The 24,195-nt window shown below is 47.3% G+C and overlaps 1 pseudogene across 1 annotated transcript in view; it reads right to left on the reverse strand.

Moving 5' to 3' along the window:
* Positions 1-1,358: 1,358 nt before the first annotated feature.
* LOC306812780 (feather keratin Cos1-2 pseudogene) overlaps positions 1,359-24,195 on the reverse strand; it is a 76,322-nt pseudogene continuing 53,485 nt past the window's right edge. Inside the window, exons 2-3 of the transcript XR_013777856.1 lie at positions 2,307-2,950; positions 1,359-2,009 (exon numbers count right to left, since the gene is read on the reverse strand). The product of XR_013777856.1 is annotated as a feather keratin Cos1-2 pseudogene (transcript). The remainder of the gene's footprint in view (positions 2,010-2,306; positions 2,951-24,195) is intronic.

A 24,195-nucleotide genomic window follows, 5' to 3' on the forward strand; every position in this document is an offset into this window, starting at 1 on the left:
TAATTCTAACCAATCCCTTTCCACCAATAAAGAACAAAATATGAGTAGATATATGTGAAAAAAAACCCTGTTTAGTAACAAATGAAACAGCAAAAAATAACAGTAAATTACTGCTACATACAAAATTGCTGAACCTCACATACCCCATGGGAACAAATATGTGAAATTCCAGAAATATCCTTTCCAAGGTAGCTGCATGGCTTGAGGAACAAGGGGAAGATGATATCACATCCTTTCCTTCCAAGATGGCAGGTGACCATGTGGACCTGGGAAAAAAGGGACAGGATACTGGTAAACCCTGCCAGGAAATGCAAGAGTCTGTAGAGCAGTTCTAGTGGCCCATGAAGACTTGCTGGCTCACACAGAGTCTGCACTGCTGCCACTTCCTCCTGCTGTTCATGGGGCTGCCCTGGTGCTGCTGCTGGGCTCTGCTCTGTGCCTGTGGTGAAGGGAAAGGACAGCTCTGTCCACACCAGCACAGGGTGGTTCCAACCCCAGGAACTTGCTCCCTTTTTCACTGCTGGCGAAGTTTTTGAAGTTCATTTCAAAACAGTTTCTAATTGTGAAATGTAGTCTTTACAAGTGGCTATGGTTGTAAATCCAAAGCAACTACCTTCAAAGACAGAATCTCACCTTCACCAAAAGCTGCCATGAAAGAGAAAGAGTCTCTCTTTCTGTATTCTTCTTCCCTGGAGTGGGGGCTAATCCATCTTGACCAGCTTGCCTGGAGCATGGCTGCCTGTGGTGACAGGCAGTACCTGCGAGATTCACCTCCAGGCAGCTCAAAACTGCTACCTGTAGTCTCTCTGAGACAAGGGAACAAAGACAAAAAGAGAACCCAAAAATGAAGAAGCCTCTGCCCAAGCAAGACCAAGAGCCCAGCCAGGCTGTAGACCATAGGGGTGTTTGGTTCACAGGAATGGGGACTGAAACTGCATAGCCTGAATATGGCAGATATTGAGGCCAGGTTGTGATTCACGTCAGCCTCGCATGTCTGGAAGGCAGCTGGACTTTGCCAGGTAATGGAGTGTATGGGGTGCATGTCTCATCTGCCTTTGACCGTGTGTGCTGACCACGGACTGTAGACCAGGTGATGGAGGGGAGGAGAAAGCAGAGGTGAAGTTGTGGGCTGTTCCCAGGACTTTTTTTCCCATCGCTATTGCTATGACACTTCAAAGCCAGGGTCTCCCTGAAGACCATTCTCTGTAGGCTTACCAGGCAAGATTTGGACAGCTCCAAAAGAAAAGGCACGTAGTAAAATTCAAGGCAGGGACTCCCAACATGTGCTTTCTCCAAAGGTTTCCTTGAGTTGACCGGAGGAGTTGCCATGGAAAGAAGGAGGATTTGGAGGCCATGGCTTGGTTGCAAAACAACTTTATTAAGTCTAAAGAAGAAAAGGAGGTGCCTCACACAGAGCACCTGGAAGACCCACTAAGATGCAGTGGAACACCTCTAGGCTGTCCATCTACCTGCCCTAAAGAGGGAGGAAGAGGAAAGGCAACAGGTTCTCCCATGTTGGTCTGGGGAGACACAGATAACAAAAGAAAGAGATAAAGTGGAGAGAGGAGAAGCAGACAGTGGCTGGAAACTCTATTTAAAATGTCCCAAAGATCTATCTCCTTCCCAGAACCAGGTCCTGAGTTCATGGAGGTTCTTGCCCAAGGATATTCCAAGGAGATTTAGCAGGGACGGCATCTGTTGCCACCATAGCAGCTGGTGATGCAGGAGAGGTCAAAGCCCCCAGAGCTGATGGGCACTCCACCACAGCTGAGGATACTGCCAACAGCAGCAGAAGTGGAGGATCCCACGGCAGTGTTCTGTGGGAAGGAGCTGAGGATGGGGCCAGGCAGGGTCACCACCACAGGCGAGGGCTGGATGGCCACATGGGAGTCCTGGCACTGCCTGACACAGCACTCATTGCAGCTGTTGGCCAGCGGGCAGGGGCCGCAGGGCTGGCAGCAAGGGTTGCAGGGCTGGCAGCAGGACATGGCTCGGGGTCACAGGAGCACCTGGCATAGAAGGAAAGGGAGAAGCAGAAAGTGAGGACACATGAGGAGCAGCACTGCACCCAAACACCCTGCAGCCAAGGCACCTGCTGGCCCACATTGCACTGCCCAGCTCCAAGCCCAGGAGCCAGCTGAGCCAAGTGCCAGCCTCTCTCTGTCTGCACAAGACCTTCTCTCCCCTGCTCTCTCCCAGCACAAGCAAGTCCTAGCCCTGGGCTGTGACAGTCCCTGTTAGCTGAAAAAAATGTCTTCAAGCAAGAGCAGCAGGAGAAGAAGGTGGAGAAGAGTTTTCCCACTCACCTGATTCCTGAGGATGAGGAGGTGAGAGAAGTGGATGAGAGCACAGAGACTTGGGCTGCCTTTTATAGCAGTCCTGCACTGCCTCAGGCCTAGCAGTGGCTTTGTGGAAGTAATAATTTTGTGTCCAGCTCATGGCAAATGCAAACCATCCAAGCTAATAATGGGGCTGTGTCCTGGTTTCCTGTATTGCTGCATTTTCATTTCCTGGCTTCAGACGTATGATTTCCTATATGAAAAGCTAATTCTTTAATTGCTGTGATGAGAAGGTCATTGATTTCTGAGGCAGAAAACGTCAACACCAGCAGAATGCTCTGATCAAGGGATGGTGACATCCTTTGTGGGCAGGTGATGTTCACTTGGGTTATTTCTGTTTGAGTTGTTTGTGGTAAAGTTGTCAGGAAAGGGACACCACTCTTCTGCTTCTTGTTCACATGCCTAAGAACTGAAATGTGAGTGGACATGACAGACATTTTGATGTTCTTTCCATCTTCCACTCTTCTTCTTACCTCCTGTTCTCTATGTGTCCCCAGGCCTGTCTAGTGGGGATGTGTTGCCCTCTCTCCCTCAGCATGAGAGGCAGAGGGACACCCTGCAGGATCTCCACTGCATCTTAGTGACTGCTCCTGTTTCTCCCTGAGAGCCACCTCATTTAATTCCATAGATTCATCAAATCCTTTGTCCATCCAAACCTGGGACTCTGAGTCATCCTTGATTCTGTGGCAACACTTCCAGTCTGCATAGTGCAAAAGGTACAGAAGCTGTGGGTGGGAGACCCTGAGTGGATTTTACTTTGTGTCCTTTCCCTTGCAGCTGACAGAGACATCCCTGGCTATTCTGCAGCCAATGGCCATCAGGGAGATCCTGGATGCAGAGTGGCAGCAGTGAACATGAGAAACAATCATCATTGTGAGAGGAACAGCCTGACACCTCATCCCTTCCTTCTCCTCCTTTCCATTACCTGGTCCGTGAGCGTGGTCAAAGGCATGACACCCTTATATCATCTGCACCTCCTCCAGCCCTTCAGTACCTGGCAGGGCCAGCTGCTGTGCAGACATGCAGGGCTGAGGTGATTCAGAAGTTTGGATCAGTATGTGCCACAATCAGGCTGTGCAGAGAAAAGCAATGTGTAACATTTGCCCCTTGTTTCTCTAAGTGTTAAAACAGTGTGGTGGCTTGTAAAAGTTTCCTGAAATTTTTACCTGCCCAGACCTGGGCAGTCTCCCTTGTACCTGACAAGGACCAATCAGTGTCGGACTTTTAAGAATGACTTATTTTTACATCAATGAGAAAGTTTATGTGTCTTTGTGAAACGCATGTAAAGACAAAGAACCCCAGGGAAATCTCTCTTTCCCTTCTGGCCTCTCACAAGGTGACACTGGCCCAGGTCCCTCCAAGCGGCCCGGGAAGGGCAGGGTCGGGCGGGCTCTGATCCAGGGCTCGGGACACCACCGGGCTTTTTTCAACCAGGGGTCCCAATACCCGGGGGAGAAGAGGCTGTTGTTCCCATCCTAGCCCCCAGCACGGGCAGGGAGCCCTGGATCGGCAGCACCCTGCCCTGCTGCTGGCCCGGAGCGGCTCCGAGCGGCCGGGCCGCCCCCGCCCGCACGGCCGGGGCAGAGACAGCCGGGCCCTGCTCTGGCAAAGCCAGCGGCACTCCTGCCTGCTGGGCAGCGTGCAGGGAAGAGCCCCAGCCCGGCGGGAATAAATGCAGGAAATGCCAGGAAACAGCCACGGAGCAAAAACTCATCCCCATTCTCTGGCTGGGCCCTACAATCCTAGCCAGCCCCAGCGTGGCCTTGAAAGATTCTGTATCATAAAACAACTCCCAGCCTGGGCCTGGAAGAGATCACAGAACCATCCGCTGCCCAGGCAATGTATTAACTCTTTCACTGCTCAGAATGACCCTTGCAGACACTTTTTTCTCTCTCCTAAGTGAAAGAAAATGACCAAGATGATGATACACATGGAAACAGCATGAAAACACTGAGGTCAGACAAAGGGAGGAGTGAGATCCCAGTTGAGGGAAGGAGGAGAGGCATGGACTGAAATTTTTCTTTTTTTTTTTTATGCTATGGAGAATAGACTCTTGTTTTCCTATGACACATAAAGAAATGATATGGTGGATTGAATGTTCTAGCTCTAGATATGAGCAGAGGCACTGATGTTAAAGTAAGCAGATGTTGAAATTGGTGTGATCCTGTAAGTTTGAATAGTGAGAAGACTGCTGCTGGTCCCCAGGAAAGAAGAAGAAAAACCTCTGTTTTCAAAGATGAAGTGAGCTTTTATTTGAGCTGTTGTAATCCTTAAAGTATGCCTCATAACTTGTTATGGAACTCAATAATGATTATGAGAAAACTGTGAGTCGAGGAAGGGATTTTTACATAGTGATCAGATCTCCATTCTCTAGGTGGCTGATCAGTGTGACATCAAGGCCACGAGAAGACTGTTTCTTGTGGGGAAATCTCCATAGACTGAAGAGGAAAGACTCCTCTCCCAAGTGAATTGGTGAAAGACTGTTTTGAAGATGGTAAACTGACTGAGTTGTTTTCTGTATTTTTCAGTGTGAAAGAAAAGAAGTGGGGAGGGGGGGGAGGGACAAAAAGTGGTCTAAAGTTTTTTTTTCTGAGTTGTTTTTTTTTCCTTATAGCTTACAGTAATAAAGTTTTTTTTGGGGTGTTTTTCTTTTTTTTTTTTTGGTACCATTTAAAGTTGAGCCTGTTTTGCCTTCTTCTTAATCCTATCTCACAGCAGGAAAATTTCAAATTGGCAAACCAAAACCACTACACTTAATTGGTGTTTCTGTCTGGTTTCAAACTGAAACCAGGACACACAGCTACAACCTCCCTCAAAATGCAATACCACAGAACAAATTTCTTATGCCTGGGAGCACACAAAGTTACCTATAGGATGGGTTTTGCTGTGTGGCTGACTGGCCTACTCTCTGACCAATACTTCTTGGGGGCCCAGTGCCATTGGTAGATTAAGTCCTCTATTACTTGACCAAGAAGGTTTGAAAAAGAGAAAGTGTTGGGCTTATCAGTTGACTGAGGATAGTGATTCTCAAATTACCCTATATAGTGAGAGTGAACTGGTTGCTGCTGCCTTTTGAACACCTGGAGTAAGAGTAGCTTTGAACTATCATACAATAAAGAGAACCATGTGTACTTTAGTTAAAGATACGCATTACACTTCACAAGCATTAACAGCCCTAAGTACAGAAATGACAGAAGCCAGAGAAGCTGCCCTTGAAAATCAAGCAGCAATTGACTGCTTGAGACATAATCAGGGGTGTGAAGAATTTAAAGGGATGTGTTGATTCAATCTTTCCAATAACTCCTGAGTAATAGAAAGAAAAGAAACAATTAAAGAACCCAACCACAAGTGCTACAGAGACAGAAAGACTAGATTTCTCTTGGCTGGTTTTGTGGGTGGAACATCATTTCTCTGTTTTGGGTGGTTAGGATAGTTAAAACAATCTGTTGTACTTACTGTGATGTAATGTAATGTGGTATGATGTTATGTGATGTGGTAGTTATGACCTTTCTCACTTGTTTAATTCAATGCTTACTGCTATGCAGACTATTTCGATATAATAACTGGATATGACACTTTAAAAAAATGGTATTAAAGTCTCAATGTGGGGATTTACTGCTGAACAAATTCCTTTTCTTCAAGAAGTCTTTGCAGCAGTGGGAGATGTTGGAAAATTCTTTTGATTTTAGCACACAGTGTATGATTCTTATATTTATGGTCAATCCTTAGGTTTGTAACAGACATTGCTTAGCACAAATACCAGATGTTAATGTAGCCTAATGCTTCCTCATTTACTTATATCAGAGATTAATATGTTTTAGCCAGTATCTTAGTTCTGAGTACAAGGTTTGTGTGTCAGAGTGAAGAATGATGGAGTAGTATTCTATGACCTGACCACATATTTAGGATACTTTCTCAGAGAAAAGATACCTCAGAAGATCTGGAACCATATCCAGACAAGCTGATGGAAATATTTAACCTATGTGCATGTATTCAAAAAAGTGATGAATATGCATTAGTTCACAGAATACCGTTTACAGAATTAGTTTACAGAATAGAACCTGGTCTGTTATGTTGCTGGGCGTACTTAGAGGAGACATCCCCATGCATCCACCTCTGCTAATAAAAGAAGGTCAGCTTTCTGACACAGGAAGTTGGTTGGAGCATTTATTTCCCAGTTTTTGGTGACAACAAGGCTTTGAGCAGCATGGTCTGGTGGAAGGTGTCCCTGCCCATGGCAGCAGGGTGAACAAGATTGTCTAACATAAACTATGGAATGACTATGATCTATGGCTGTCTATTCAGCAGGGTCCATTTTCCTTTGTCTGTCTTGCAGTCTCCCTTGGGCACAGGTTTGGTCAAATGCTTCAGCTGAGAAGGCATTGCTGGAGAGATTACATCTATCCATACATGGGAGAAATGTGAATTAATAGTGAAGCCGTAAGTCTTCTGCACAAACTCAACCTAAAGTTGTTTACCGCTGCATATCCTGAGTGTAAGGAAAATTAATCCACAAACACCAGAGGTTTATATCCAAAAAGGAGACAGAGGAGTCCTTTTTGCTTTATTCAAATAAAGGGAGAGGCCATGGGACATTCCCCTGGTATCTCTCGAATTTTTGGAGGACGCAGCCTCCGTTTTTATCCTATTTTCCCGGCCTCATTTCCCTCTCTCTTTCCCCAATTGCTGAGGTACTTGAGAGGCACAGACTTCCTGGAAAGCCTGACACATGAGATTCCCCTCTAACCCTTCCTTTTAATTTTTAGTTCTTATAGAATTCATGCCAGGATTGGACTGACCCTAATGGTGCCACTGTTCCAATTTTATGTGTCTCTGCATCTTGGCAGTGCCTTGGGACCCCTGAATTAATGAGGTAATGAAATAAATCTACTCTTTGAATTTCAGCTGTGGTTTGGTGATTTGGACATGTCCATTCACACACCAACCCACTCCTGCTACCCTTTGGATCCTTGGTGCTCCCGATAGCCATTGACTGTGCAGTATCCAGGTATGTTTTTCTAAGTTCCAAGGCAAAAGGGCAAAAAAGTAAAATTCACTGCAGGGTCTATCACCCTGTGCTTCTCCACCTTTTATCCTGAGTAGACTTGCCATGGAAAGAAAGAGAACTTGGAGGCCAAGGCTTGGTTGCGCAATAAATTTAATGACTCAAAAGAGGAAACTGGGGTGGCTTGCAGAGAGCACCAGGAGCAGACAAAAAAAGATACAGTGGAGCTTCTGCAGGGAGTCCATTGCCAAAGAGGGAGGGAGGACAACACGACTCCACTAGGCTGCCCTGAGGAGACATGGGGAGCGAAGGAAAGAAAGAGAACACTAAAAGAAGGGAACAATGCCATGAAACTGTAAAGAAAAAACTCCAAAACTCTGTCTCCTAGCCAGAGCCAGGTTCTGAGGTCCTGAAGATTCTTCCACAAGGATGTTGCCAGCTAAATTAGCAGGGACGACACCTGTTGCCACCATAGCAGCTGGTGATGCAGGAGAGGTCAAAGCCCCCAGAGCTGATGGGCACTCCACCACAGCTGAGGATGTTGCCAACAGCAGCAGAGGTGGAGGATCCCACAGCAGTGTTCTGTGGGAAGGAGCTGAGGATGGGGCCAGGCAGGGTCACCAGCACAGCAGGCGGCTCAATGACCACGTGAGAACTCTGGCACTGCCTGACACAGCACTCATTGCAGCTGTTGGCCAGCGGGCAGGGGCCACAGGGCTGGCAGCAAGGGTTGCAGGGCTGGCAGCAGGACATGGCTTGGGGTCACAAGTGCACCTGGCACAGAGGGCAGAGAGAAGCACAAAGTGAGGACACATGAGGAGCAGCACTGCACTCAAACACTCTGCTGGCTCACATTGCACTGCCCAGCTCCAAGCCCAGGAGCCAGCTGAGCCAAGTCCCCAGCCCCTCTCTGTCTGCACAAAGACCTTCTGTGCCCTTCCCTCTCCCAGCACAAGCAGGTCCCAGCCCTGGACTGTGACAGCCCCTGTCAGCTGAAAGAAATGGTTCTGAAGCAACAGCAGCAGGAGGAGAAGGAGAAGAGTTTTCCCACTCACCTGATTCCTGAGGAGGAGGAAGAGGTGAGAGAAGTAGATGAGAGCACAGAGACTTGGGCTGCCTTTTATAGCAGTCCTGCACTGCCTCAGGCCCAGAGGCACCTTAGTGGAAGTCATAATTTTCTGTCCAGCTCATGTCATATATGTGTCAAATATCCCAGCTAATGGTAGAGGCTGTGTCCTGGTTTCCTGCATTGGTGCCTTTTCATTTCCTGGCTAATTCTGCATGGTTTCCTACATTAAGGGTCATTTCTGTAAGTGCAGGGATGAGGGATTCAAGAATTTCCTGGGCAAAAACAATGCTGAGTGCATTTAGAATGCCTGGAACTTTGGCTTGCAACATCATCTGTGGACAAATGTGTTCATTTGTGTCATTCCTGACAGTTTGTTTTTGTCCAGGTTGTCAGGACATGGGCATCAGTCTCGTGCTTCTTGCCCACATTCCCAAGGACTGCCATGTGAGGGGACATGACATATCATTTTCTCCTGTTTTTTCCATGTCTCCATGATAGTCACTCACTGTTGCACATAGGTCTGCATCTGCTGGGAGGGTTGTACCCTCTTTCTACTTTAACAGTGCTCAGAGAAAAATTGTGTTGTCCTCATTTGGGTCATTGTCTTCCTGTGCAATCTCTGTGCATCCTCTGGAAACACCAGGAGTTGTTGGGGTCTGATCCTTCTCCAGGATACCTGAGTAATGTTCTACTTTTCCACAGTATCTCCTATGTAGAGTTCCCAGAACTTAACATCTTTTCAGTCTGTTCTTGGCTCTTTGCTGACTCTGTGTGAGCATACAGATCTTTGCATTATTCCATGCAGGTGTGTTTGAGCACAAATGCATCATTGGAGTGTTCATGATCTCAGAGAGAAACATGTTCCTTTTGACATCAGGAATGGCACTTGCTGTGGAATCTACAGCTGAATGGTCATGGCTTTAAGCTGGTGGAGAATTAGCACTGTAGTCAGCTTCTGCTTCCTGCACTCTCCAATTCTTGTTTTATGGAAAGGAAGAAAGACCAAGGAAGCCTTTACACTTCTGCAGGTTATCATTCTCTGCATCCCCTTCTGGTGGAATGTTGCTGATGAGTAGGGTGGGACTTAGGCTTCTCCTGTCTGGGCAAATGCCAGATGCAGCCAGATGCTGACTGAGCAGGGCTGAGACCTCCCAGCAACTGGGTCTTGAACAGAAGGAACCCATATCCAGGAACCCAGGTGTTGCTCTGCTGTGAGATGTAGGACAGTTGGATCAACCCACATAGCACAACTGAGTGCTGCTCCCTTCCCTTTAGTGACCTTGCTGGGAACTTTGGCAGATGGTGCTGCCAGGAGGCTTCAACCACATCCAGCATGTTTCCACAGGAGGAGCCCTCAAGCTGAAATTCTAGTTCTTGACCATGAGCAGAGTCACAGCTCCTGCTGTGACACAACTGTGCCTGCATCTGACAACGGACCTCACCAAGCTCAGTTTAGACTCTGACATATGTGTGTCTTCCCAGCTTGACTTGGCACTTTCCTTACCTCCATGAACACTCCTGGCGATCACTGGACATTGTTGAATCTTGAATGCCATCATGAAGCCTCATCCTGACCTTCACTCTCTGACTCATTTCTTGTCTTTCTAATTTGGCTCCAGGCACGTGTAAGACAGAAACCCGAGGCAGAACATGAGCAGGGCATCGTTAAGTTTGTGCACACTTGTAGACCTGGGACCTTACTGGGATTTTGGAGAAAGTTGAGGCGGCTCTCCTGTCTATGGTGTGCAGTGGTTGTGCAGAATAGAGGGCAAAATTTCAACTCTGAACTCCATAAATGCAGTTTTTTGTCACCCTGGGGACCTGCCAGGAAGAATCCTTTGTGAAAGTGCACTGGGAGTTCAAAGAGGCCCAGGGAGAATGTGAAATACTGCAATTCAGATCTCCAGATAAAAACCTTATGGAAATCACCTCAATTAGCTCTGTCTGTTCAACTTGCCACAGACATGAAGTACATCTACCAGGGACTTTAGACTGTTGTATTTTTTGGAACATTTCTTTCCAAATCATACAGCATAATATCTTATTTTAAGATTATTCAAAGTTCCATCTTCCCTTTGTTGAAGCTGAAACTGTTTACATGTTGAATTTGATATTAATTAAATTAAAAATTTTAATACTCTCTTAAACCAGCCTGAACTGGTACTTTCCTTCTGAATTTTTTATTCACCTAAATATACTTTATACTCTCTTGTACCCCTGGTACATGACAAGGTTTTTGTAACAGTGAGGAGATTACAAGAAGATCCCAAACACTGTTCCCATGTTTTACAAAGCCAGGTCCGTACAGCTAAAGAATGGACTCAGTGCTGGCCAAGCCTGAGCTTCTCAGTAACACCAGTCAAGCTTTCATGAAAACATATTTAAGAAAAGGCAAAACACTGCATAGGAAGTGTGGGATGAAGATGAACAGAACCAGTGTGTTACATTAAAAATCCTGCAAACACAAGGATCAGAGAAGAAGGTGGAGGAGGTACCTCTGGTGATGGGAAGGAGATTCTCTGCAGCCCATGGGAGGGGTGGTGGAGCAGATTGACCACCTGCAGCTCATGGAGGACCCCACACCACAGCAGATGGAAATCTGCAGCAGTAGTGTGACCCCTGGAACAGCCTTATCCATAAGGACTGCATCCTGTGGACAGGACTCCCATGGGAGCAGATCTTAAAAGACTTCAGGCTGTAGGATGGTGTAACAGGGCATCTTATCCCCCATAACAGTTTATCTGTTATTTATTAACTGGTCAGATAACTCCAACAGGACAGTCTGAGGCTAAGATCCAGCCAGCCCTGGACTCCTCTCACTGAGAAGGGGTTTAGAGAGGAAGGAGGTCTTCTTGGTACCTCATGACTCAGTGACCAGGCTTCTTTAATAAACTCGGTCTGAAGTTCCCACTCCATCCGAGACAGATCAGCTCATGTTGGTGTAGGGAAAAGTGGGGGAAGGAAGGAGGGACAGAAAGGGACTGTTGTGTTCTTCCCTTTTTTGTTGAATAATTTCTATTCTGAAAGCTTTCTTCTTCTCTTTCCCAGGCACTGATCAGACACTCCCTACTGCACTTCTCCTGATGTTTCTTAGCCTGGACCTCTCTGGTGGCACTCAACCTCCCATTTCTGTCTCTCCAAATTTCTTTTGCAGTGGGCCTTATGGGAATCCCTGTTAGGAAGGGGAGGTAATTTTGATCAAGTGTAGCTAAAACTTGTTTACCACTACAGTGATGTGAATGGCCAAATATTTTCCTTGAGAGGCATTTGACAATTCCTTGGAGTATGCTTCAAATAGCTGAGCAGTGATTACACAAACTCTTAAAGCTCTCTAGTGGTTCTTCCCAGGGATTCAGCGGCCACCCAGGGCTCCTCTGCATGAGCAGTGTCTCAATATTGTACTCTCATGGCTGAAGAGAGTGGTGCTCCTGGGACAAGCAGACTCCCCACTGCCTGCAACTGTTGAGACTGGGCCATCAGAAATTATTTTGGGTTAATGATTCTCTCAGTGATGTCTTTTGATTGAGATCCCACTATCTGCACATTGCTCTGTTGCACCATTGTCATGAAAAAGAAAATCTGCTTCCTTCAAGCCCTGGTCATGAGTACGTTGGTTTTGGGGTCATCTTCACCCCGTGGTTCCCCTGATGACTGGCCCTTTTCAACCAGCAAAGGCATTGCTGAATACAAGTACCTTGATGTAGCTTCCACTGATTCTGATCCAGCTGCCACTCCCACCCCATGTCTGTCAAAGATGAATAAAGTGCTGAAGAAATTGTGGTGAGGAAAGTGTTCTGGTTTAAAAGACAGGTGTTTGACAAGGAAGTATGGAACCTTCATGAAATGGAAAAATGACACTGTCTTTCCAAATTATTATAACTTGGAAATTATGGGGCTTTCATGCAAAGATATGGAAAAAGGAAAGTCACTCTTTACTAGAATATATATATATATATATAAACACACACAAGCAACAACAGCAGCCATACAAACAGAAGGGAAAAACCCAGTAACGGCCTGTTCCTACCCATCAAGCACTTTCCCCTTTGGTGGGCACTGTTGGCTCCTGTCAAGGCAGAGATTCCCTCTCAGCTTCAGGGGGTGCTCTGATGCAAAACTGGGACCTCCCTGGTTGTGATGGTGGCTCAGATGAGGGAAAGGGGCAAAAGGGCTGACTGCCCCAGCACCCACAGGAGCAGTGATCAGTCTTTGACACCATTAAGGGCAGCCTGTACACGCTGGGAAGGGAGGCAGGGCTTTACCACTTTTACCCTACAGAGAAAAGCGCTGGCAGGGGTGTTGATCTGGCTCCCGGCAGCCCTTCATGGGGTGGCCCCAGGGGAGGAAGGGGGAAGGGATGACTTCCACCAGGCATCCAGGTGGACCATACCAGTGTCTCTGTCCCTTGCAAGCAAATGGGCTCACAAGCTGGGAATGGGCAGAGCTCCATGGTAGTATTGAAAAATATAGTGGCACAGGAGAGGTCCAAGGTGAAGAAACACCACATGAGCATCTCTACTCCCAACCCAGCAGAGATGGAACTACCCCCAGTTAATAAATTGATAAAAGCCACACTGCTTCACTACTTCCCTTCCCCCCACAACTCTTTCCTCTCATCTGCTTGTTCCTAGGTGTGTTGGTCAAAGATCCTAGGCCAGGTAATGAAGGAAGGATAGGAAAAGATGAGGTTGTGGGCTGTCCCAAGTCATTGCTCTTTCCCATCCTCATTCCTTAAGCACTTTGGAGCCAAAGTCTCTATTATGGCCTTTGGCTGCCAAGTAGCCTGGGATGTTCTTCATCAGCTCCTAGGGAAAAGGGCACAAAATAAAATCCACTGCAGCCAGCCCCACACATTGCTTTCTCCACCTTTTTTCTGTGCAGACCGGAGGAGCTGTCACAGAACAATAGACGACTCAGAGGCTAGGCTTGAATGCAGCACAATTTTAATAAGTTTAAAGATGAAAAGCAGATGGCTCACAGAGAGCACCTGGAGCAGCCATTAAGTTGGAGTTCCCATATGGTGTTCTCTGCACTGCTTTGGAGAGGAAGGAAGGAAGACAAGACCACACTAGACTGGCCTAGGGAGAGAGGGACATAAAAGGAGTGGAGAGTAGAAGAAGGAAGCGATGGTCCAAAGGTCTAAATACAATGTCCAGAAGCTCTATCTCCTGCCCAAAATCATGCTTTGAGGTCTTGGAGGTTCTTCCCGAGGATATTACTAGCACCTTTAGCAGGGACGACATCTGTTGCCACCATAGCAGTTGGTGATGCAGGAGAGGTCAAAGCCCCCAGAGCTGATGGGCACTCCACCACAGCTGAGGATGTTGCCAACAGCAGCAGAGGTGGAGGATCCCACGGCAGTGTTCTGTGGGAAGGAGCTGAGGATGGGGCCAGGCAGGGTCACCAGCACAGCAGGCGGCTCAATGACCACGTGGGAGCTCTGGCACTGCCTGACACAGCACTCATTGCAGCTGTTGGCCAGCGGGCAGGGGCCGCAGGGCTGGCAGCAAGGGTTGCAGGGCTGGCAGCAGGACATGGCTTGGGGTCACAGGTGCACCTAGCAGAGAAGGAAGGGAGAAGCAGAAAGTGAGGACATACCAGGAGCAGACAACCACCCTGCAGCCAAGGAACCTGCTGGCTCACATTGCACTGCCCAGCTCCAAGCCCAGGAGCCACCTGAGCCAAGTGCCAGCCTCTCTCTGTCTGCGCAAGACCTTCTCTCCCCTGCCCTCTCCCAGCACAAGCAGCATCCAGCCCTGGGCTGTGACAGGCTCTGTCAGCTGAGACCTACAGCCATGAAAGAGCTGGTCTTGAAGCAACAGCAGCATGTGGAGGAGGAGGAGGAGGAGGAGAAGGAGAAGGAGAAGGAGAAGGAGAAGGAGAAGGAGAAGGAGAAGGAGAAGGAGAAGGAGAAGGAGAAGGAGAAGGAGAAGGAGAAGGAGAAGGAGAAGGAGAAGGAGAAGGAGAAGGAGAAGGAGAAGGAGAAGGAGAAGGAGAAGGAGAAAGAAGGAGAAGGAGAAGGAGAAGGAGAAGGAGAAGGAGAAGGAGAAGGAGAAGGAGAAGGAGAAGGAGAAGGAGAAGGAGAAGGAGAAGGAGAAGGAGAAGGAGAAGGAGAAGGAGAAGGAGAAGGAGAAGGAGAAGGAGAAGGAGAAGGAGAAGGAGAAGGAGAAGGAGAAGGAGAAGGAGAAGGAGAAGGAGAAGGAGAAGGAGAAGGAGGCTTCCCACTCACCTGATTCCTGAGGAGGTAAGAGAAGTGGATGAGAGCACAGAGATGTGGGCTGCCTTTTATAGCAGTCCTGCACTGCCTCAGGCCCAGAGGCACCTTAGTGGAGGTAATAATTTTGTGTCCAGCTCATACCAAATGTGCACCATCCCAGCTAATGGTAGAGGCTGTGTCCTGGTTTCCTGCATTGGTGCCTTTTCATTTCCTGGCTAATTCCGCATGCTTTCCTATATGAAGATCCCTTTCCGTAAGTGCTATGATGAGAGGTTCAATGATTTCCTGGGCAGAAAGGTGTCAGCATAGACAGTAGTCTTTATTCAAGGGCTATTGTCATCCCATATATTCCGATGATGTTCACCTGTCTCATTCCTGTGGGTTCGTTTTTGTCCAAGTTGTCAGGAATTAGACATCACACTTGTGCTTCACTTCCACAGGCCTAAGGACTCTACTGTGAGGGGACATGCTCTGTCTCCATAGCAGAGTTCCCAGCTGGTGATGTTTCTTCGCCTTGTATGCATGCATAGATTTTTGTTTAGCTCCATTCAAATATATGTCAGCACATACGTGTGTCAGTCTGAGCCTGGAACCCTCATCCTTAGAGTATGAGTGCAGCTCATGGCCACAGGATTCTCTCCTGGTGTGTCCTTGAGCCCCAGTGAATTGTCAGTTCCACTTATGGAAGGAGCCAATTTACAGCTGAATGGTGCAGCCTTCAACCTTTGCAGAGAAGTGTCCAGAGAGTTAAAACACAGCTCCTTCCTTCTGCACCCTTCCTTTCTTGCTTTATGTTCAGGGAGAAAGGACAATAAATTCTGCTGGCCTCTGAAGGCTGTCATCCCTGAATCCATCCCTTCAGGTGTGGTGTTGCTATCACCAAGCTGGTACACAGCCTCCTCATGTCAGGGCCAATGCAAAATGCACTTCTACAGCTCAGCAACCTGGTGTTAACCCAGAGGTTGAGACCTTTCTACAAGTATGTATTGAACTGAAGGCACTATGTTCATGTGTTGCTCTACTGTGAGGTGTAGGAGAGTTTCTCTGGAGGAGTCAACAGCTTTGAGTCAAACTACTTGGGTTTTCTTGCCCAGGTTTTCTACACCCCCTCCAAAAAACCCTGAATCTCAAGGCCTAGCAATTGTGTTTTGGGAGCTGGAAAATGTGACTTCGGAGAAATGGACAAGTTGCATTTTCTTATGCAGGTCCAGCAGTATTGCACAGAAAGAAATTGTTGTGCACCTACTACAACTCCCCATTCTGCATCCCACTGTGCTGCTTAAGAGTGGAGGAAATAGAAAAATCAGGAATGAAGGAGAGGAAAAGAGTTAAAAAGAAGTGGGAATGGAGTGGAGGCATTTCAGTGTTTTTTTTTTTCCTGATTCTTGCAATAGGATGAATATTCTCCAAGTCTTTTCCTCTGATGGTAATGGGAGTAATCCCACTGTCTTTACCTTAACTCACAACCTTTTCCAAGTTACTTTTCCATGACCCATAAAAGATGGAGAGTGAGACAGCAGCTGGGTGTGTCTGACAGCTGGTTAAGGTCTCTGTTGTTTTGTTAACAATTATGGTTATTAAAAGTGTCTTTAATGTTTTTCATTGACATGGATGTTTTCTGATTTCTATGTGTGGCAGCAGGAGCAAATCTCTTTCTCCCACTGTTCCCCTCAGAGGACATTGGGCAATGCTGTCATTTGGCTTTTGTGCTGTGGGCCTGGGAGCTAGTGGCAGGTTTACAGGCACAGGCAGAACTCAGCACAGCAACCTCCTGCCACAGACACAACTGAACAAATAGACCTTCAAGACTAATGTCAGGCAAAAGCTGTAAAAGGGTGCTGATGGATCTGCTTTCTTTGGCTGCTTCTGGCTATGTTAGAAAACATGTCACATCAGAACACATGACAAAGAAGAAATAGTGGCTTCCTCAGTTGTCTCAATGCCCCTCCACACACTTTTTCCCCCAAAACCATTCATCCCTCTTTACCAGTACTTTCCAACCCATGTGCTCCATGGTCTCTAACAGGTCTTTCAGATAGTCTTAACTGTCTTGTAGCCCCAGATTTCAGAGGTTCAATCATTAGGGCTGCTCCGTATGAGCTCCAGGGTCTCCTGTCCCAGAGGTGCTCTGTCTGATGGGAGCTGGGGGTGACGTGTCTGCAAGACACCCCAGCCCTTCAAATGTGTGCAATGAACGGATGGGGTTGCAGGGGGCACTGCATGGTTGCCAGAGCAGCAGGGGACCTGCCCAAGGTATCCTTGGCTTCCCATGCCCCCTTCTCCAGAACATGGGGGAAGCTGAGGCAGAGACTCTGGGTTCAAGCCAAGGTGATTTCTCCTTCATAGCCATTTTCTGTCTGAGAACTTTTATCCAGCACAGGTTGATCCACAGCAAGTGGAACTCTTCCTTGTATGCTTGAGGACCTCCTGAAACTCCCAGGGCCTCCTGGAGGCAAATCTCTGGTTTTGGTCCACTCTCCATAGATGGGAGAGTTGCTCCTCTCCCACAGCCAGAAGGGGAAATTGTGACAGCCTCCAACACAGTGGGAGTATGGTTTTGGTTCTGTCCTCATGCTCATTTGATCCTGTGAATCCCCTCAGCCCTGCCCTGTCGCAATGGGTGAGGGTGGTAGAGTGCTGTGACCTTCATGGGAAGTGTCTTAGAAGGACACACCAAGGCTCACAGGCAGGTCTGCCTTTGCCCGAGTCATTTCAGCTCCCTTGTAAGAGCTGCTGTGGGTGATGTGGAAGAAAGGGATGGGAATCTTTGTATGGGGTTTCACGTAGATCTTTTATTGTTCTCTCTTGAAGGGGCCCAGGGACAAAGAACTGCCAATGAGGTTTGGGGGATCTGGGATTATAGAGGAAGGACAGGGGGTGGGACAGAGCAAAAGGGCCAATTATCTGAAATTGCAGGGGCAGAACAAAGGGGAAGGGCTGATGGGGTTGTCTTGGTTTGATTTGGGTTTGCTAATTTTAATATATTCAATTTCATTTAGAGATAGGATTTAGGAGCGAAGACAGGGCAGGCTTAAAACTTAAAAGGGTATATAGAAGAAATTTATTAATAACATAGAAAAAAAATGAGAAATTCAGAATAAGATTTCTATATCGTTCCCTCTTCCCCCCCTCACCCTCTATATTTCTTAACAACATACAGAGAACACTTCAGTCAGTTTTCCACTTAAATAATCATTTCAGTTCACTCTAGAGAGAAAAGTTCCTTTTATGGTTTAGGCATAAGGGGTGTCTTCATTTTCACAATTTGAATCTGCCTGGGGGAAAATGTGCAAATTGTGAAACTTCCTCCCATTTCACAGTCTTTCCAGAGCTGTATTATGGGTTATGCCACACACATGGTTATTACTTTTAGGGGCAAGCTGTTCAAAGGCAAAATTTTCTTCATTTCTTTTTCCATTAAATGTCTTCATCCATCTTTCCAGTCTCCAGAACAGAGAGCTGCATTCCCTCAGAGCAAAGGATCTTTTTCCTCAAGAACTTTAACGCCCCCAAGTAGTTTTCCACATTTTAAAGGTATTTCAGTGTATTCCTCTCCTCTCTTAGCCCACAAAAAAGGTTTTTCAGCTACTTATCAGTGGCATCTCTTCAATCTCTTCCCATCTGGAAACTTAGCATTCATGTCACTAACTTCAGTATACTCCTTGCTTTATTCCTCTCATTCACAGGAGCTCAGTAGATCTGCAGTCTTATCCAGGCATTAGAAGGTTAAAATTGCACCCAGAAGGTGAAGCACTGGGCCATGCCATGCTGGCAAACGTGCCAGGGCTTTTCGGGCTGCATGGGCTGTGTGGAGGACATGAAACTGCAAAACCTAGTTGCATTTCCCAGCTGCTTGCACAGCATGGACACCAGAAAAGGTTTTCCTTTCCCCTAGTGACCAGGGCCACCAGCTGAAAACAGGGAGAGGGGGGTTAGGCTGGGTGGAGCCAAGCCGGTGGTTACCTGTTTCTTTGACGGAAGTAAAAAGAGGAAGATTGAATTTACCAGTGTAATTTATGAAAGCGAAATAACTTTTTAATTGGTTACCCGGGCTGTCAGCCACAAAAACAGCCCACCGATTGGTCCCCGCAGCTCACAGAGAAAACTCAGGGAGAGGAAAAAACCCTCCTGTGTTTTCATGCTCCGTGCTCCTCCTCTCAAGCCACCTCTCTCGATGCAAAACCAGCACAGGGTACAGTTTATGCATGCAAATGCAGATCACCCTGGGAAAGATGGGAGGAGGTCTCACAAGGGTTCATTCCCATTGGGAGAGGTGTGAAAATATTGATGTAAGAGCTTTCCCTCCAGGGAAGGGCCACAGCCTCAATCCAGCCTCCTGCCTCCACACTGCCTCTGCGGTTAGAAGCTGGGCAGAAAAAGGCTACTGTGGGGGAGGTGTTTGAAGAGGGCAGGTTGTTGACTATCCCAGGTAATTCCTGTCTCTCGTTCCCTCTTGTGTGACTTCCTGACATAATCATCTCCATATGGTCACAGTTTTTGGGAAGCCAGGGAAGTCTTTGTAAGCTGTAATACAAAAGGCACAAAGTAAAATCTGCAACGGAGTGTCCGCCTTCTTCAAGCTTTTGCCCCAAGATGAATGAAAGAGGTCTCACAAAAGGAAGGAGAAAGCAGAGGGCTGGTTTGGATGCAAAATAACTTTATTAGGAGTCAGGAAGAAAAGGAAGTAGCTGAAAGAGGACACCAGGAGCAGCCACAGGGGTGCAGTGGGGGTTTCCATTTGCTGGGCTTGCAGAGAGATGGAGGGAGGCAAACAAGTCCGACTGGGCTGGCATTGGATGGTGCTGAGAGGAAAGGAAGAGAAGGGAAAAGATTGGAAGAAAACAACAGAAAACCAAGACCACAAATCAAATATTTCAAAGATCCATCTTCAGCGCAGCACCGCATTCTAAAGTCGTAGAGGTTCTTGATCAAGGATGTTGCCAGCAGGTTTAGCAGGGGGGACAACATCTGCTGCCGTAGCAGTTGGTGATGCAGGAGAGGTCAAAGCCCCCAGAGCTGATGGGCACTCCACCACAGCTGAGGATGTTGCCAACAGCAGCAGAGGTGGAGGATCCCACAGCAGTGTTCTGTGGGAAGGAGCTGAGGATGGGGCCGGGCAGGGTCACCAGCACAGCAGGCGGCTCAATGACCACGTGGGAGCTCTGGCACTGCCTGACACAGCACTCATTGCAGCTGTTGGCCAGCGGGCAGGGGCCGCAGGGCTGGCAGCAAGGGTTGCAGGACATGGCTCGGGGTCACAGGTGCACCTGGGATACAAAGAAGGGAAAAGCAGAAAGTGAGGACACATGAGAAGCAGCACTGCACCCAAACACCCTGCAGCCAAAGCACCTGCTGGCACACATTGCACTGCCCAGCTCCAAGCCCAGGAGCCAGCTGAGCCAAGTGCCAGCCTCTCTCTGTCTGCACAAGACCTTCTCTCCCCTGCCCTCTCCCAGCACAAGCAGCTCCCAGCCCTGGGCTGTGACAGCCCCTGTCTGTTGAGACCTACAGCCAGGAAAGAGCTGGTCTTGAAGCAGCAGCAGCAGCAGCAGCAGCAGGAGGAAGAGAAGGAGAAGAGGCTTCCAACTCACCTGATTCCTGAGGAGGAGAAGGAGGTGAGAGAAGTGGATGAGAGCACAGAGACTTGGACTGCCTTTTATAGCAGTCCTGCACTGCCTCAGGCACAGAGGCACCCTAGTGGAAGTCATAATTTTGTGACCAACTCCTGTCAAATGTGCACCATCCCAGCTAATGGTAGGGGCTGTGTTCTGATTTCCTGCAATGTGGCCTCTATTTCCTGGCTTCTGCCATGTGCGTTTATATCTGAAGACTCCTGTAATTGTCGGGATGAGTGCCCTAAAATTTCCAGGATATAAACACATCACAGGAGGCAGAATGCTCAGATCATGGTTTGGTGTCATTCCATGTGTTGCCCGATCCGAAGAAAACACAAACAACCGAAGTCGTTTATGCGGTGCTTTATTGAGGGCCCGGGAGCCTGTGGACTAGCGTCCAGAGACAGAGCCCCATTTGACAGAAAATTCACAGGGTTTTTATATGCTTCTTTACATGATTTCTTCATCTTAACAAATTCTTACTTCATTTTTGATACCTGGTACCATAATCTCTCTGACATTTAAGATTCTGCCAAAAGGCACATTCCCTAGATAAATGGATACACTCCTTAAGATAAGTAATGATTTCTTAACTACACTGCTTACATTACAAAATTTGCTATAAAGTTCATCTGCCGGTTACATGCGGCCTACTAAGCCTTAGCATAACTACTACTAATGTCAACTCATGTCGATTACTAAGGTTTACTATTATTTTAATACAATTTTTTATATCAAAATGGCAACACATGCAGGCAGATGAACCTGTCATTCCTGTGGGTTTGTTTAGGGCAATGTTGTCAAGGCATCACTCTCATTACTCCTGTATAACTGCCCATCTCTCCTACCCTGTACATGCAGAAGGAAACTGGGAAAAAAAAATAAAATTTTTGCCCTACTGTTCTCAGGAAGTGATGGCTGGCAATTCCCTAGGATGCTGGGCTTCCTCATGTGTTGTGGTTGCTGACAAAGGCAAACTTTGGAAATAAGACTGCAGGAATGGGCTCTATGAGGATAGTCCAGTGGCTTCTGCTGTGTCTGACTGAGTCAGGTCCAAGTGTGTCCCAAAAGGACTCAGCACTACCCAAAACTGAGGACATTTGTCACACTGCTACTGACTCTCTGAAAGTGGATTTCGTTAGAACTGATTTGGGCTGGAAAGTCACCTCAAGACCATTTCATTCCACTCCTTCTGCCCTCAACAGATGGGCACTGATGCCACCAAATTAAATCAGTTTTCTCAAAGCTGTGTCCAACCAGGTCTTGCAGAATTGCGGAGTTGAAGAATGAAAAAACCATTCTTGAAAATTTATTACCATGTCTCACCATCCCACTGAGAGGGACATCTTTGTCAGCTCCAAGGGAAAGGGAACAAAGAAAATTGGATTTCAGTGATGGCAATCCTCCTCTTTCTCCACGCCTTTTCCAAAGAGCTAAGTTGAAAAGTTGTCACAACAAGAATAAGTAATCAGAGACTGAGGTTTGAATGCCAAAGAATCTTTATTAACACAAAGAAGAGAAGGATGAGTCTCCCAGAGGTCACCAGGAGCAGCCATTAAGATGCACTGAGGATATGAGATCTGCTGACCTACCAATGGAAGGAGGCCAACAGGTCCCACTAGGCTGGAATTCAGTGGAGGGGACAGGAAAGGAATGGAAGAGATAAATGAGAGGCGTAAGAGCAAAAGGAAACAACAGTCTGAAGCTCTATATCTGATGCCTTAAAATTCCATCTTCATTCCAGCAGTCTGCTCTGAGGTCTTGGTGGTTCTTGGTCAAGGATGTTGTTGGCAGCATCTCTAGCAGGGACGACAACATCTCTCACCATAACCGCGGGTGATGCAGGAGATGTCAAAGCCCCCGGAGCTGATGGGCACTCCCTCAGAGCTGAGGATGCTGCCAACGGCAGCGGAGGTGGAGGATCCCAGCACGGTGTTCTGTGGGAAGGAGCTGAGGATGGGGCCGGGCAGGGTCACCAGCACAGCAGGCGGCTCAATGACGACGGTGGAGCTCTGGCACTGCCTGACACAGCACTCATTGCAGCTGTTGGCCAGCGGGCAGGGGCCGCAGGGCTGGCAGCAAGGGTTGCAGGGCTGGCACTGCTGGCACTTCTCAGGGCACGACATGTCTGGAGCCTGGCGCTGCAGCTGGCACACAGGGCAGGGAGCAAGCAGAGCACACGCACACCTCAGACACAGCCCGCAAGGCACCCCAAACCACACAAGGCCCTGCTGCCTGCCCAGCTCCAGCCTGTGCACGCCCAAACTGGGCATCCTTTGCCTCAGCCCAGCACGCTCCTTGCCAGCTCAGCCAGGCCCAGCCCTGCTCCTGCCTGGGTTCCATGAAAATCAGCAGCTCAGCCCATCCTCAGCCTCTGCCCACAGCACACGCTCTGCCCTCTGCCCACACCACCACCATGGCACAACATTCCCAGATGAACAAGAGGCAGGAAGAAGAACAGGAAAGCTCAGTGCTGTCCTTTAGAGGGAGAAGGAGAAAGGGGTTTGCAACTCACCTGGTTGCCAAGGAGAAGGAGGTGACAGAAGTGGTTGACAGAGCCACGAGTTAGGTTGCCTTTTATCCTGGCCCCACAGTGCCTCAGGGCCCACAGTTCAGGCTGCCTAAGTGACTGTATTCCCACATGATCCCAAATGAACGGAAACAAAACTGGGAACGGTATGGCATGATTTGGTTTTTCCCTCTTCCATGACTCTGCATTTGCTGGCTGACATCATTCCCATTCCCTCAAGGATGTTTCCTATGAGTCCTGGTATGCGAGATTCCAGATTTCCTGTGGGCAAGGATATGGCATTAGGGTTAAAGGATGTGGACTAAGTGTAGAAGGGATTGAAGGGATGTCAGGTGATGCCAGCCCGGGTCATTGTGATGGACATATTTAATGCTGTCAGATTTTTGTAATTCCTGCTCATTAGAAGGGCATCACCTGTTCCCAGCCCTTCCTATGTTTTCCTCAATACGTAAGGGTTCTCTGTGTGGCTTGTCTTCTTAATGAATTCTGTTTTCCCTATTCCTTAGGCTGTACTGTGAATAACAAGATTAATTTTCCCGGTAAAATTTAAAATGTTTAATAAAAAACAAGAAATGACATGCTATAAACCAAAAGTTATATGACAGTGCTTGGCATTCAGCCAAGAGCACACCCTAGCTCAGAAAACACTTCTATCAATGCATCAACATGTTGCATATTCACAGGCTCTCACACATTAATCAAAAACATTCCTTTTACATTTTCTTAGCCGCTCCCCCTTTCATCCTGTAAGTCAACATTTTTTTGTTTCTCTTTGTGGCTGCGTCCTGTCGCGCAATCCCTGAAAACTGATGATCATTAAATTTCTCCCCTGGGGTTCTGTTGTTTGTTGCCACCATCTTCATCCAGATGGGACAATCCAAGAATGTGAAGAATTTCCAGATTATCTTTTACCATTTTTAGTAACTACATGAAAAAACCTCTTACATCACCATGCCATAGTTGAAGAAAAATATACTTATCATACTTCTAAGTTTTGTTAACAGCAGAACTAAAAAAACAATATGCAGACAGCAAAGTTTTCCAACATTATACATATAGTAGTCATTTAAATATTCAATATTATGTAAAATCGTGGGAATAGATATAGGATCATTAAAAGGACAGTAGAAGAGAACAGCATTTTGCTCTGATAGGAATATTATCGCAGAAGAGCACAACCTTTTATATATAATTAAAGGATGTAACTTGGACAAACAAAAGCCATATAAAAGGCTAGCAGGATACCCTCTAAGCTCTGCAAGGCTGAAAAAGCAGAAGTTCTACTAGAAAATGATATTTGGCTTGCTCAAACGTAGCAAATGATGACCAACTACCTAGGAAGGACATCAGCCCCAAGGATAGATACCAAAGAAGCATAGAAGGATTGCTGACAAGAATGGCAACTATGTAAAATAAAGTC

Source organism: Erithacus rubecula (assembly GCF_903797595.1).
Source record: "Erithacus rubecula genome assembly, chromosome: 27".
NCBI lineage: Eukaryota > Metazoa > Chordata > Aves > Passeriformes > Muscicapidae > Erithacus > Erithacus rubecula.